General features: G+C 40.5%; 1 protein-coding gene across 2 annotated transcripts in view; it reads left to right on the top strand.

Annotated features, from left to right (window-relative positions):
- The window catches only part of drosha (drosha ribonuclease III), a 533,117-nt gene that overhangs the window by 205,237 nt on the left and 314,139 nt on the right, over nt 1–13,741 (top strand). The window lies entirely within an intron of this gene.

Raw genomic sequence — 13,741 nt, 5'->3', positions numbered from 1 at the left:
TCTCTCTGCTCTACCCGCCCTCGCTCTCGCTCCCTACTCTACTCTCTCTCCCTCTCCCTCTCTCTCTCTCTCCCTCTGCTCTACCCTCCCTCTCTCTCTCTCTCTCTGGGAGTGGTGGTGGTGAATCTGCGGGTGGTGAGTTTGGGAGAGTGAAAGTGTCTCAATCGTTTTCTTTTTCGACTTTTTTTCTTTCATGTATTTGTTGTTTTCTAATATTCTTTACTTGCTTTGGTTCTAAGTCTTGGGTTCTGGTTCTGGTTTTTGGTTTCCAGCGCTTGTAGCGCTGTTTGTTTGTGGGGATGGCGTCTCCAGAGCCGCCGCCCCTCTCTTTGAGAAATGGGATTCGGGTCCAACCTGATCTGACAATCCCAGTTGAAACGGTTCTGTTGACAGTTGGTGATCTAGTTGGTCACAGCAATTTAATTTATGCTTCCAGAATGAATAGGGGAGTAGTGATATTTTTAAGAGAAGAGCGCTTTGTGAACCAGTTGATTGTCAGCGGGGTGACAATAGGCGGGGAGTACCTGCAGGTGTCGCCGCTTGCGGTGCCCTCCACCCGGGTTATTGTCTCGGGCGTGCCGCCGTTCATTCCTAATGTTTTGTTGGAGAAGGAGCTCCAGCGCTTTGGGAAACTGGCGAGTGGTTTTAAAACTGTGGGTTTGGGATGTAAACATAATAAGCTGAAACACGTTCAGTCTTTCAGGAGGCAGGTTTTTATGTTCTTAAACTCTGCTACACAGATGCTAGAAGTTTCTTTCAGAGTGAAATATGAAGAAGGATCTTATATGGTTTATGCGAGTTCTGGGAGTATGAAATGCTTTGAGTGTGGGGATGTTGGACATAAGCGGGCTTCTTGCCCGCATAAAAATCAGGAAGCTCAGGTTGAAGTGAGCGGAAGTGCAGAGGAGTCGCGGGTGGTCGGGGCTCCTCCGTCAGCTGAGGGCGGGGCGTTTCCTCCTCCCACTAGCTTTGATGCAGGAGAGGGAAGCAGTGGTTTGAATAAACATATTGTACAGGAGGATACTGAAAAAACTGGAACCGGTGTTCCCAAGGACTCCTCAGAGGGGAGTAATCTGGAGGTAGAAACAGATCAGATGGTTGGTTGTGTTGTTGCAGAGGCTGTAGCGTTGCCTGAAGGTGGCGCTGCAGAGGCTGTAGCGTTGCCTGAAGGTGGCGCTGCAGGGGTCCAGTCTGCTGCGCCACCTGCACAGGTAGAAGACATGGAGTACGACAGCGACTCAGACAGTGTCTCAATCGCGGATTCACAAACATCTAGTGGCGATTTGTACACTCTGGAGGAAATTAATGAATTTTTGGATGAAACATTTGGAAAACAAGTTAAGGTCCTTGACTATTTTCCTGATGCAGAAAAATTTATCAAGAGTGTATTAATGGTTCGGAAAGTGGTTGGTTTTGAAATGTTAGATGAAAAGAAACGTTTCCGGTTAAAAAAACACCTGACAAGCGTCAGGAGACAGGTGTCAGCAAAAACAGCGAAAGGTTCAAAGCGACTGAAGATTCAGAGATAAGATAATGATTAAAGTGCACTGGGTGATTTTCTTTCTACTGTCTCTGTCTGATCTGCCTCTTTTTTCTATCTGTATGAGTAATATCAGGGTGGGAACTTTAAATATCAATGGTGGGAGGGATCCACTTAAAAAGATGGTTGTTCTGGAGACGATTAGGCAAAAGAAACTTGATGTTGTTTTTTTACAAGAGACACATACAGATCATGAAGATGAGGTGGAGTGGGGGTTGAGTTGGAAGGGGAAATATTTTTTGTCTCATGGCACAAGATTATCTGCTGGTGTAGCAGTTTTATTCTCACCAGCTTTGGACATTAATGTTATTTCTCATTCTGAGTTAGTTCCAGGAAGGGTCCTGGTGATTAGAGTGGAAATAAAAAAAAAACCTTTTCTGCTTTATGAATGTTTATGCACCAAATCATGGGGATCAAAGGCTTAAAATTTTTAAAGATATTCATAGTTTTCTGCAGCAGTCTAATCAAAATGAGTGTGTGGTGTTGGGGGGAGACTGGAACTGTACAACGAGTTTTTTAAATGATAGAACAGGGGAAGAACCTCATCCTCCATCGTCTTCTAGATTACTTGAGATGATGGTAGAGGTGGGTTTAGTTGATGCTTGGAGGACCAAACACCCCCAGGATATACAGCACACCTGGGTGAAAATGACGGACGGGATAGTGTGTGGGGCTCGTTTGGATCGTTTTTATATTTTAGATACGGATAGAAATAGATTGTTAAATTGTTTTATTTGTCCGGTTGGTTTTTCGGATCATCATCTAGTCTATCTAGATTTTCTTTGCTCGAGTAACATTAGATGTAAATCGCATTGGCATTTTAATACGAAATTACTTAAAGATAATCTCTTTTGTCAAAACTTTAGTGACTTCTGGTATATTTGGAAAATGAGAAAGTTAGAATTTATGTCATTAACCGAGTGGTGGGAGGTTGGGAAGGCTCAGATAAGAGTTTTTTGTCAACAATATACAAGTTATTCTACATCAAAAATTAAAAAAGTGATTCAGAAATTAGAAAATGAGATAAAAGTGTTGGAAACTAATGTGTCTAATAATGCTGATAGTCAGCTGAGGGTTAAGAGGGATCAGTTAAGTTGTTATTTACATGAAAGGGCAAAAGGGGCTTTGATTCGATCACGGTTTATTTCAGTGACAGAGATGGATGCCCCTACATCTTTCTTCTTTAATTTGGAGAGGAGTACCAACAGGGCGAAACAGATGAGTTGCCTCCAACTTGCTGATGGAACGCTGACTGCTGATCCTTGTGCTATGAAAAACACGCCATGGCTTTTTACGGTGACCTGTACAAGAAACAGACATGTGACGGAGGATCCATGGAAACTTTGTTGGATGGTCTCCCGCAACTTGCCGCTACGGATCGGGAAATTCTGGATGTTGGAGTCTCGATGGAGGAACTGACGGCTGCAGTCGGACAAATGGGTTCTGGAAAGAGTCCAGGAATAGATGGTTTACCTGCGGATTTTTATAAACATTTCTGGAGGTTGCTGGGGGAAGACTTGTGGGAGGTGCTACAAGAGTGCGTGTCAACGGGTTATTTGCCGTCATCCTGTCGGAAAGCTGTTCTTTCCTTGATTCCAAATAAAGGAGATTTGACTTTATTGAAGAACTGGAGGCCGGTCTCTCTCCTGTGTGTGGACTACAAATTATTTTCTAAAGTGCTTTCCAACAGACTGAAAAATGTTCTTGAATTTATTATACATAAAGATCAATCATATTGTGTACCTGACAGATCAATTAAGGATAATCTTTTTCTTTTGAGAGACTTGTTTGATATTTGTAGAATATATGGAATTGATGTAGGAATTATTTCATTGGATCAGGAAAAAGCTTTTGATAGGGTAGATCATGTTTTTCTTTTTTCTACTTTAAGAGCGTTTGGTTTCGGTGAGGGTTTTTTGGAGGGGTTATTATACAATGAAGCAGCTTGTGTTGTTAAAGTGGGGGGTGGTTTAAGTCGTCCTGTGAAACTTCAACGGGGGATTAGACAAGGTTGTCCAATATCTGGTCAACTGTACTCTATTATAGTTGAACCTTTTTTGCATAGGCTTCGTTTTACTCTTAATGGTCTTGTTCTTTCAGGTTTGTCACATAGTTCAGGTTTAGTAGTCTCTGCTTATGCCAATGATATAAATATTTTTATTCGGGATCAGAATGATATTTTGAGTCTTCAGTGCTGTTTGGAGTTATATGAGAAAGCTTCTTCGGCTAAAGTTAACTGGGAGAAGAGTTCTGCAGTTAAAGTTGGGTTATGGGAAAATAAAACTCTCCCTATATTGCCTGGGAATATGCACTGGGTGGATCAGGGTTTTAAGTTTTTGGGGGGTTTTTTGGGAACAGAGACTGTTTTGAATAAAAATTGGGAGGGTGTCATGGAGAGAGTGTGTGCCAGATTATCTAAATGGAAATGGCTGCTACCTCAGTTATCCTATAGGGGAAGAGTGTTGGTGGTCAATAACTTGGTTGCTTTGGCCCTTTGGCATAAATTGACTGCGTTGACGCCGCCAGCCTCTCTTATACAAAGACTCCAAAGGACTATAGTGGATTTTTTCTGGTCCGGATGCCATTGGGTGAGGGCTGCGGCTTTGTATCTACCCGTGGAAGAAGGAGGACAAGGACTCATAGACATCACGTCACGGATTGCGGCCTTCAGGCTGCAAAGTCTGCAGAAGATGCTGTATGGAGTTGGATTGCCATGGCTGGATACGGCACGTCTTTTGCTACAGAAAGCAGGAAGGATGGGGTACGATAAACATCTTTTCTTACTGAAGCAAGGATCTGTGGACTTGACTGGACTTACTCCTTTTTATCAATCAGTGATAAACGCGTGGAAGACTCTCACGTTTGAGAGAGAGACTCAAATATCACCTGGGATGTGGCTTTTTGAAGAGCCTTTGTTTGAAAACATTTTTCTCTCGTCACAACTCCTCTCATCCGTTACGCTACGATCTAGGATGATAGAAGTGGGTTGTGTGAAGTTGGGACATTTATTGAAGCTGTCTGTGGACGTTTTAATGGAGAGGTTGAACATAAGGTCTACCAGACTTGTTTCAAAGTTGAAAGACGAGGCGTGTGCGTCCTTGCCAGAGTTTATTAGAGCGTTTGCTGTTAACGGTACTCTGTCTGACCAATGGGATGATGAATGTGAGTACAGTTTTCCTTCCCTGATCGTCTCTCCTGCGGCAGATCAGTGGCAGAACGATACAAGTTTATTGTTGTCTATCCGAGACACCCCGTTGGGGCGTTTTGAAAATCTGGAAAAGAAGGCGTTGTATTGTACTTGTGTGAAGGTTCTGAATTTACGCTCTCTGGCAGGAGTGAAGGTGTCGAAGTGGACTGAGTTTTTTGACTCCGGCGCTACCATGGGAGGCTGTTGGCGGTCCCTGTACAAACCCCCTGTTGAGAAACGGGTGGGTGACCTCCAGTGGAGGATTGTGCATGGGGCCATAGCTACGAACAGGTATCTGGCGCACCTTGATCCTGGCATTAGTGTTTCTTGTTGTTTTTGTTCTCAAGACAAAACATTGTTTCATTTATTTGTCGAGTGTGTGAGGTTGAAGTCTCTGTTTGTTCTTTTAAGTCAGTTGTTTGATGGTTTTGGGGAATTGTTTTCAACTTGTATTTTTATTTATGGCCCGCGGTATTGTGTGAGAAAGAAGTCCATTCACATTCTTTTGAATTTTCTTTCAGGAACTGCGAAATTGGCAATATGGCTATCAAGGAGGAACAAAAAGAACAGTCAGCAAACGGATGATGCATGTGTATTGTTTAAGAGATTGTTGGTTGCTCGGATTCGTGTAGAATTTGAGTTTTTTAAGTTAACAAAAGACATGGAGGGTTTTCTGTGCAAATGGGGTATTAAGGATGTGCTATGTACATTGGATGAAGAGTTTTTAGTTTTTCCTTTTCTGTTGAGTTGATAATTTTTTTTGGTTTGTTTGTGTTTTTTTGTGTGTGGTTTTGACAATAGGAATGTAAAATAAAGGAATTTTAACCTCCTCTCTCTCCCTTTCCCCGCCTACCCCTCCGTTTCGGTCTCGCCCCCTCCCGCCTTTTCTATTTTTCTGTCCCTCCCTCTCTTGTTTCAACACACGTCACGGGTCCGGATATTACATGATCTGAGACTGTGTACGCCCAGTTGTAGTTCATAGCAGTAAGACAGCCCACTTCCTATTACGTCAACAACCAGCCCCCACCCTTGGGGCATCTCAGACTGCAGCTGAGCAGTGAAGTTTTTCTCTTTTTTTCCTCTCTCTTTTATTTTGATCTAATACAGAAGGAGTTTAAAGCATAAACTTTAAATTAACTCAAATAATACAGACTTTAATACAAATAATCATTGTTTCTGTCACACTGAACCATGTTGAACATTCCTTAAATGTATATTTTACTGTAAATAGAGTTGAATAACTGCATGGAACTTGCTAAAGTGCTATATCTATTGAAGAGTACATAACATATTTAGCTATATTTAGCAACAATAAACAAACAATACTACAAGGAACAAATACAGTAAGCACAAATAACTAAAATAGTCAATTTAATTTCAATTAACTTCAAAAATAAAAAGCTGAATAATAAGGAAACTGCAACTGACAGAAAAACTTAAACTGAATTTCAAAAAGTGAAACAACTGCTTAAACATACAAAATGAGTAACATACCGACAGTGATCGTTGGTTCAAAAAACCCGGAATATGCTGATCAAATTCCTAAAATTTCCAAGAAATGGCAGAAGCGAACAAAAGGACTTTCATCACCGTGGCCGGAAAATGGGAGCTTTGACTTATCCCTTTGCGAACAAATGGAAACGAGAATCACTGACTACAAAGCAAAAAATAAAAGTAAGAAAAGACAAGCTAAAAGAGAATTAGAATTTAACATTTTACAACTATTCAAGGAGGAAGGTGAAAAACACAGGAAGAACTTAAAGCAGCAGCTCATTGAGCTCAAAAATAATTATGAAAAGCCAAAGGATGATGAAATGAATCACGCAGGGTTGTATCCAGCCCTGAAAGGAGTCCTGAACATTACAGGTGATTTTGGATACAGGACTGATGACCAACTAATAAATTCCAGACAAAGTAATGTTGCACCACCTCAAAATAAAGAGCCGGAAGCTCAATCAGGCGCATCATCTACAGTGCATGCAGCACTGCCAACAGTAGTTCAAACACCAGTTCCATCCAGAGGTGCACCACAGACGAGCTTAAGCTCACCGGAAGATGAAGGTCCACCTCAACGAAACTATAGCGTAATTAATGAGCATGCAAAAAGTATGCAACCATCAACATCACATGCTAATGCAGATGGCTACAAGCTAGCTGGCAGACATTCTACATCAATGCCACCAATTCCAAACGGAATTCAAACCACTAATGTTGGATGCTCCACAACGCGGACAGTTGGAAATAATAAAATTCTTGACTGCTACGCTGGTCATGCAGGAAGTCACAGAAGCGGAGATGCTTATTGGTTAAGCTTAGACCACAAAGGCATTGATTTGCAAAATGATAACAATCAGACGCTGGTACAGGAAGTGGAAATGGAAATTGATGAAAGCCTTGCACGATTAGTTGAACAGGAATATGGATGCAAAAATGACCAAGACGGAGCTGGTCCATGTACGAGCACACCTAATAAAATTCAACACCCAGCCCCAAAACGAAGAGAATACAATTTGAGATCCAGAGCTAACATACGCAAACCTGATCGTTATGACCCCTCAAAACAATTACCAATCATATTAAAGGGAGACGTTGCTCAATACATACCATTTGCCTCGATGGATCTGATCGGGTTAGTCTCGCGGCTGCCAGACATTCATAACGGCGCAGGAAAATGGATAAGAATACTAGAAGAAGAGACAGTTGGCAAAATTTTGGCACTGGGAGACATCAAAGCTATTTTTGCAAAAGTTCTGGGAACTGCTACCATGCAGAACGTTTTGAAAAACCACCCATGGATGCTGCAAGAACGAGCAGATGGAATTGAATTTAATATATGCCGGACGGCAATCTGGGCTGCCTTGAGGGCAGAATTTCCTATTAAATTGGACCCTGCGACCTTGAAAGGGGAACCAATCGGTGACTCAGAGAATCCTGCATCTTATGTTGCCAGACAGTTGAGAAGGTGGAAGGAGGACATGGAGTCTGGTGTTGATGAATCTCCAATGATTGCAGCTGTGTTTCGGCAATCAATAGTGGATGTGATGCCACAACCAGTGCGCACCAAACTTGAAGAAGTGGTGGCGCTGATGTCAATGCCGCACAAGGAATTTCGTGACCATGTGGTGCATGCAATAGAAAAATACAGAAGAAATGAACAAAAACTCGCTGACCAAGAAAAAACCATTCAAAGGAAACTGGCTCAGCTGCAACTTGGAGAACTTCAAAGCAGAAGCAAGACAAAGACTCAAGCTGCAGTGGTGAGGGGGGACCAACATCCTAGCCCGAACGTAGCCAACCTTCCTAACGCAGTGAGTACAGCTCCACAGATGTATCCTCCAGCTCCACAAATAACTCAACCTTCTCAACCAGTGGTGAATGTTTACCCACAACCATGGAACTCACTTCCATCTGTGCCCCGAGGAAGACAACAAAGAAGTCCCTCATGGCCAAACAGAGGACGAGGCGGTCCAACTAGGGCACCCAGAGCATGCTGGACATGTGGTGTTTTCGGACATCGCGCTGACCAATGTCGAAATGGTGACAACTCATTCCAAAGACGGCCGCATGGTAGAGCCAGACCAGGTCCACCGACAGCTCCATACAATCACCAAGCAGTTCCTTATAACCAACAGGGAACTCCATACGACTCACAAGGAGTCCAATACAATTCACCAGTTCAACAAAATTCACCAACTCAATTCAATCCACCAAATTTTGGATACTAGGGATGCCCAGAGGACCCTAGGGGAGAGAATCAATACCCAATTCTAACCACAGGTGCGGACGATGAACCAATTTTGAAAATTCAAATTGAAAACAGAGAAACACCAATGTTGGTCGATACAGGAGCAGCTTACACTTGTGTGAGTCCAAATTATGCAACGCATCTCCCCATGTCTGATAACAACATAGCTGACGACTTTTTATTGAAAACAGCAATTAAAAAAAAAAAATTGGTATATTTCCATTAAGCAAATTCATTTTCCTAATTTCATTTTTGTACTTTTATTGCAAGTAACATTGATTTTGTGGATGGGGATTATGACACATTACCGGAGCTTTGGACAAAAAAACATCTGCAATATATTTTCTGATTTGGCCACTTCCACTCTTGGGAGTTTGCAAAGTGCAGGTGGTTTGTTGACTAAAGTGCAAAAGATTAACACAAAGATGATCCAATGAACATCAAATTATATTAATGACATATCAGAGATACTATTGCTTCCTTTACTTTTGGTCTTTGCCAAACTTTCCCAAGAGAACAGAAAAGAAAATAAAGCTTCGATTTCTTGGTTACCCAACTCATGAGTCACTGTCTGTAAATAAAACAAAACGTCGAGCCGACACGAAGGAAACTTCCAACACAAGAACAAACGCGCTGGGAATAATAGGCAGTCTGAGTCCGTCCACACGAATGCTCTGATTTGATTTTGTGACCTTATAATTCATCATCAGGTCAGACTGAGGATCAGGAAGTAACAGAGGAAATAATTGCTGTCTGAACCCACATTTAACTTTAATTCAGGGGTAAAGTTCAATGAATATTTTTGCTTTTAACAAACTAGTCCTGTAATAGAGAGGTTTTACCAATAAATGTTTAAAAGCAAAGATCATTTCCCAGACTGCATGGAAAAAGAGAGCAGAGGTTTTACACCTCTGCATTTATTAAATAAATCCGAGCTCAGGATTGTTATTCTCTGAAGCCTCAAGTTCACATTGGTCTGCATCGCAGATTTTCACGTTTATTTTCCACTGTCGGTTCAATGACATCATCAGTAACAGTAGTTTATGTTTCAAATAATAAATAAATGCAATCTATTTGTAATGTTTTGCAACTTATGGAATATAACTGGTGTAGTTAAGCAGTATATTTGATAAAGGGCAGGTTTTATTTTGAGTGGAGAGGCTCTGACTGGATGCATTATCATCATATTTAGATCCAAAATGTCAAAGTTTTAACTTTAAGTGACTTTGTTTTCATTTTGGTTTTGTGATATTGTGATTCATTCACACATCATCACCAATTCTTCTTGGATTGTGGGAACGCGCTGCTTGTGGAGGACATTTTGAATGAAATGGAAGGAAGGTCACTTCCTTGTATGAGAAGAAACCCAACATGTGAAATTGGACTCAAGTCTTTAAGTGGATTCTTAAATATTACAGATTGCGGTTCCTTAAACAGGTTATGATAGGTCTATGGTCTGTACAAAACATGTTTATTACATGTTTTGTAAAATTTTGAGATTTTTAGTCAGAATGAACCGTTATAGTGCGTCTTGTCAGTTTAAACCCAAATAAGCTGCTGCTGGCCACGCCCCCAACTCAACGTTTACACTTGCATGTGAAAATGGCAGCAAACAGATGTGCAATTACACAACCGTACATCTTTGAAAAGCAGAAGTGGAGCCTCCAGCACAACCAACAAGAATTCAACAAGTGGTTTCTGGACGGTAAGTCAACAACTAAACTTTTGTCTTTTCCAGCAGCCATTTTACTTAATGTCCTGCAGCTCAACTTGGGTTGCTAAGTGACAGGGCTGGGTTCGGCAGGGGTTGCTAGGTAACGCCACAGTGCCTGCTGATTTGTGACATCACATTCTGGAGGTTTTTGAAACCAAAAAACATTAACTTATTTCCAAAAACTGGATGAGTTTTCTTTTTAAGTGTTTGGGTTGTTTTTAGAAGTAGGAACCCAAATGGAAGTTCAAAAACATGCAAAATGTAAAATTTACATAACAGGTCCGCTTAAATTTTTTTTCTTGGACAGACTTTCTGATTCTTTCATTTGTCTGTTATGTCCGGACAGAATCAGCTCCTCTGAAACTCTGACAAAAAGACGAGAAGCTGTAACTAATCTAGCCAGAATATGAAACCTGAATTTATAAAATGTCCTGCAGAGAAGATGCATTCAATCTTTCTGGCAAATTAAAATCTAAAAATATGTTTTAGGAGCGTTAGGTGCTGCTCTAATTTTCTATGTTGTGTAATACATGTAGCAAAATTAAAATACTATTAGAACGTGTTGGGAGTTGAAATGCACCACTGCTCTCATCTCTTCTGAATAATGATGAAGACTTCATTATTCAGATGGCTCAATTCATTACATTTTAATGACTTTCAATAGAAGTTATTAAACTTATACCACCACAAAAGCCCTGTAGGTAATTAGAAATAAAGATAGATTTTGAAAGCTTGCTCTTTTAGGTGGGGTTTTGTGACAGAGTTGTGAATCGTCAATATCTTACTACTGCTAAACAACTGTCAGCGGATTCTCATTTTGGAAAATCAGACAGAAATCAGATAGAATAGAAATATCAAGCTAATAAATACGCAACTTAACAGCTATTCAAGAAAATCTGCTTTGAATCAAGTTATTTGTCAACTTAAGCTAATGTTGCAAAGACTAACTGCGACTCAAGATAACAGCTATTCAAAGAACAACACTTGTGTAGCTACTTTTTACTTTTAAGGTTATATATACTGTATATATACAGTATATATATATATATATATATATATATATATATATATATATATATATATATATATATATATATATATATAGTACAGACCAAAAGTTTGGACATACCTTTTAATTCAATGAGTTTCCTTTATTTTCATGACTATTGACATTGTAGATTCACACTGAAGGCATCAAAACTATGAATAACACATGTGAAAATATGCACTAAACAAAAAAGTGTAAAACAACTGAAAATACCCCTTATATTCTAGTTTCTTCAAAGTAGCAACCTTTTGCTGTGATTACTGCTTTGCACACACTCTGCATTTTCTTGAGGAGCTTCAAGAGGTAGTCACCTGAAATGGTTTTCACTTCATAGGTGTGCCCTGTCAGGTTAATAAGTGGGATTTCTTGCCTTATAAATAGTCATGAAAATAAAGAAAACCCATTGAATTAGAAGGTGTGTCCAAACTTTTGGTCTGTACTGTATATATATATATATATATATATATATATATATATATATATATATATATATATATATATATATATATATATATATACATACACCGCCTGGCCAAAAAAAAAGTTGCCACCAAAAAATGGTCCCACTCTCTAATATTTTGTTGGACCGCCTTTAGCTTTGATTACAGCCCGCATTCGCTGTGGCATTGTTTCAATAAGCTTCTGCAGTGTCACAAGATTTATTTCCATCCAGTGTTGCATTAATCTTTCACCAAGATCTTGTATTGATGATGGGAGAGTTTGACCACTGCGCAAAGCCTTCTCCAGCACATCCCAAAGATTCTCAATGGGGTTAAGGTCTGGACTCTGTGGTGGCCAATCCATGTGTGAAAAAGATGTCTCATGCTCCCTGAACCACTCTTTCACAATGTGAGCCCGATGAATCCTGGCATTGTCATCTTGGAATATGCCCGTTCCATTTGGGAAGACAAAATCCATTGATGGAATAACCTGGTCATTCAGTATATTCAGGTAGTCAGCTGACCTCATTCTTTGGGCACACAATGTTGCTGAACCTAGACCTGACCAACTGCAGCAACCCCAGATCATAGCACTGCCCCCACAGGCTTGTACAGTAGGCACTAGGCATGATGGGTGCATCACTTCACCTGCCTCTCTTCTTACCCTGATGCGCCCATCACTCTGGAACAGGGTAAATCTGGACTCATCAGACCACATGACCCTCTTCCATTCCTCCAGAGTCCAATCTTTATGCTCCCTAGCAAACTGAAGCCTTTTTTTCTGGTTAGCCTTACTGATTAGAGGTTTTCTTACGGCTACACAGCTGTTCAATCCCAACCCCTTGAGTTCCCTTCGCATTGTGCGTGTGGAAATGCTTTTGCGTTCACAATTAAACATACTCCTGAGTTCTGCTGTTGTTTTTCTTCAATTTGATTTGACCAAACGTTTAAGTAATCGCCGATCACGATCATTCAGGATTTTTTTCCGACCACATTTCTTCCTGGAAGACGATGGTTCCCCACCATCCTTCCAGTTTTTAATGATGCGTTGGACAGTTCTTAACTCAATTCTAGTAGTTTCTGCAATCTCCTTAGATGTTTTCTCTGCTTGATGCCTGCCAATGATTTGACCCTTCTTAAACAGACTAACGTCTTTTCCACGACCACAGGATGTGTCTTTTGCCATGGTTGTTTAAGAAATGAGGAGTTACTCATTGCATCAGCTGGGGTTAAATAACTTGTTGCCAGCTGAAAGATAATCGCCTATGCAGTACTTATCCAATAGGAGGCTTGTACCTATTTGCTTAGTTAAATCCAGGTGGCGACTTTTATTTTGGCCAGGCAGTGATTATATATATATATATATATATATATAAAAAAATTCCCTTCTCACCCACCGCGGGTGGTTCTTATCCTCTGAGCTCGGGTCCTCTACCAGAGGCCTGGGAGCTTGAGGGTTCTGCGCAGTATCTTGGCTGCGCAGATACTGTGCCAAGGTGGCTGTGCCAAGGATTGCACATTTCTGGACTGAGATGTCTGATGTTGTTCCTGGGATCTGTTGTAGCCATTGGTCCAGTTTGGGGGTGACTGCCCCGAGGGCCCCGATGACCACAGGCACCACTGTGGTCTTCACCTTCCAGGCCCTCTGATGGTAACATAGTAACTTGATTACACTTTAAAATGTGCATAAAATACACATATATTAGTATTTTCTACTGAAGTGGTCTGGATCAGCGGTTCTCCGGTTTTTTGGCTGTAAATGTTGAACCACCACCATGTTTAAAAGAGGGAAGGAAGTATTTTAAATAATTGTCATCTAACAGATGCAGTCAGGTTCATAACAGGTTAGACACTAACGCCACCGGAGTTGAGAATCCAATATAGAAGATAATAATTTTTGACCTTAACTGATTAAATCTTTTAATTATGCTTTGATTGAATCCATACAACTCAACAATATAAAAGCATAAAATAGAATATTTGGTAAGGTTCTGTGTTTTTGGAGTGTAATCCTTTTTGTCTGTAATTAAGCATTTTAAATGTAGAGATTTAAAGAATAAAACAGAT

This window comes from Xiphophorus hellerii, chromosome 21 (assembly GCF_003331165.1).
Source record: "Xiphophorus hellerii strain 12219 chromosome 21, Xiphophorus_hellerii-4.1, whole genome shotgun sequence".
In the NCBI taxonomy this organism is placed as follows: Eukaryota; Metazoa; Chordata; class Actinopteri; order Cyprinodontiformes; family Poeciliidae; genus Xiphophorus; species Xiphophorus hellerii.
Note: the sequence above shows the minus strand (reverse complement) of the source record. Positions and strands in the feature narration are given on the sequence as shown.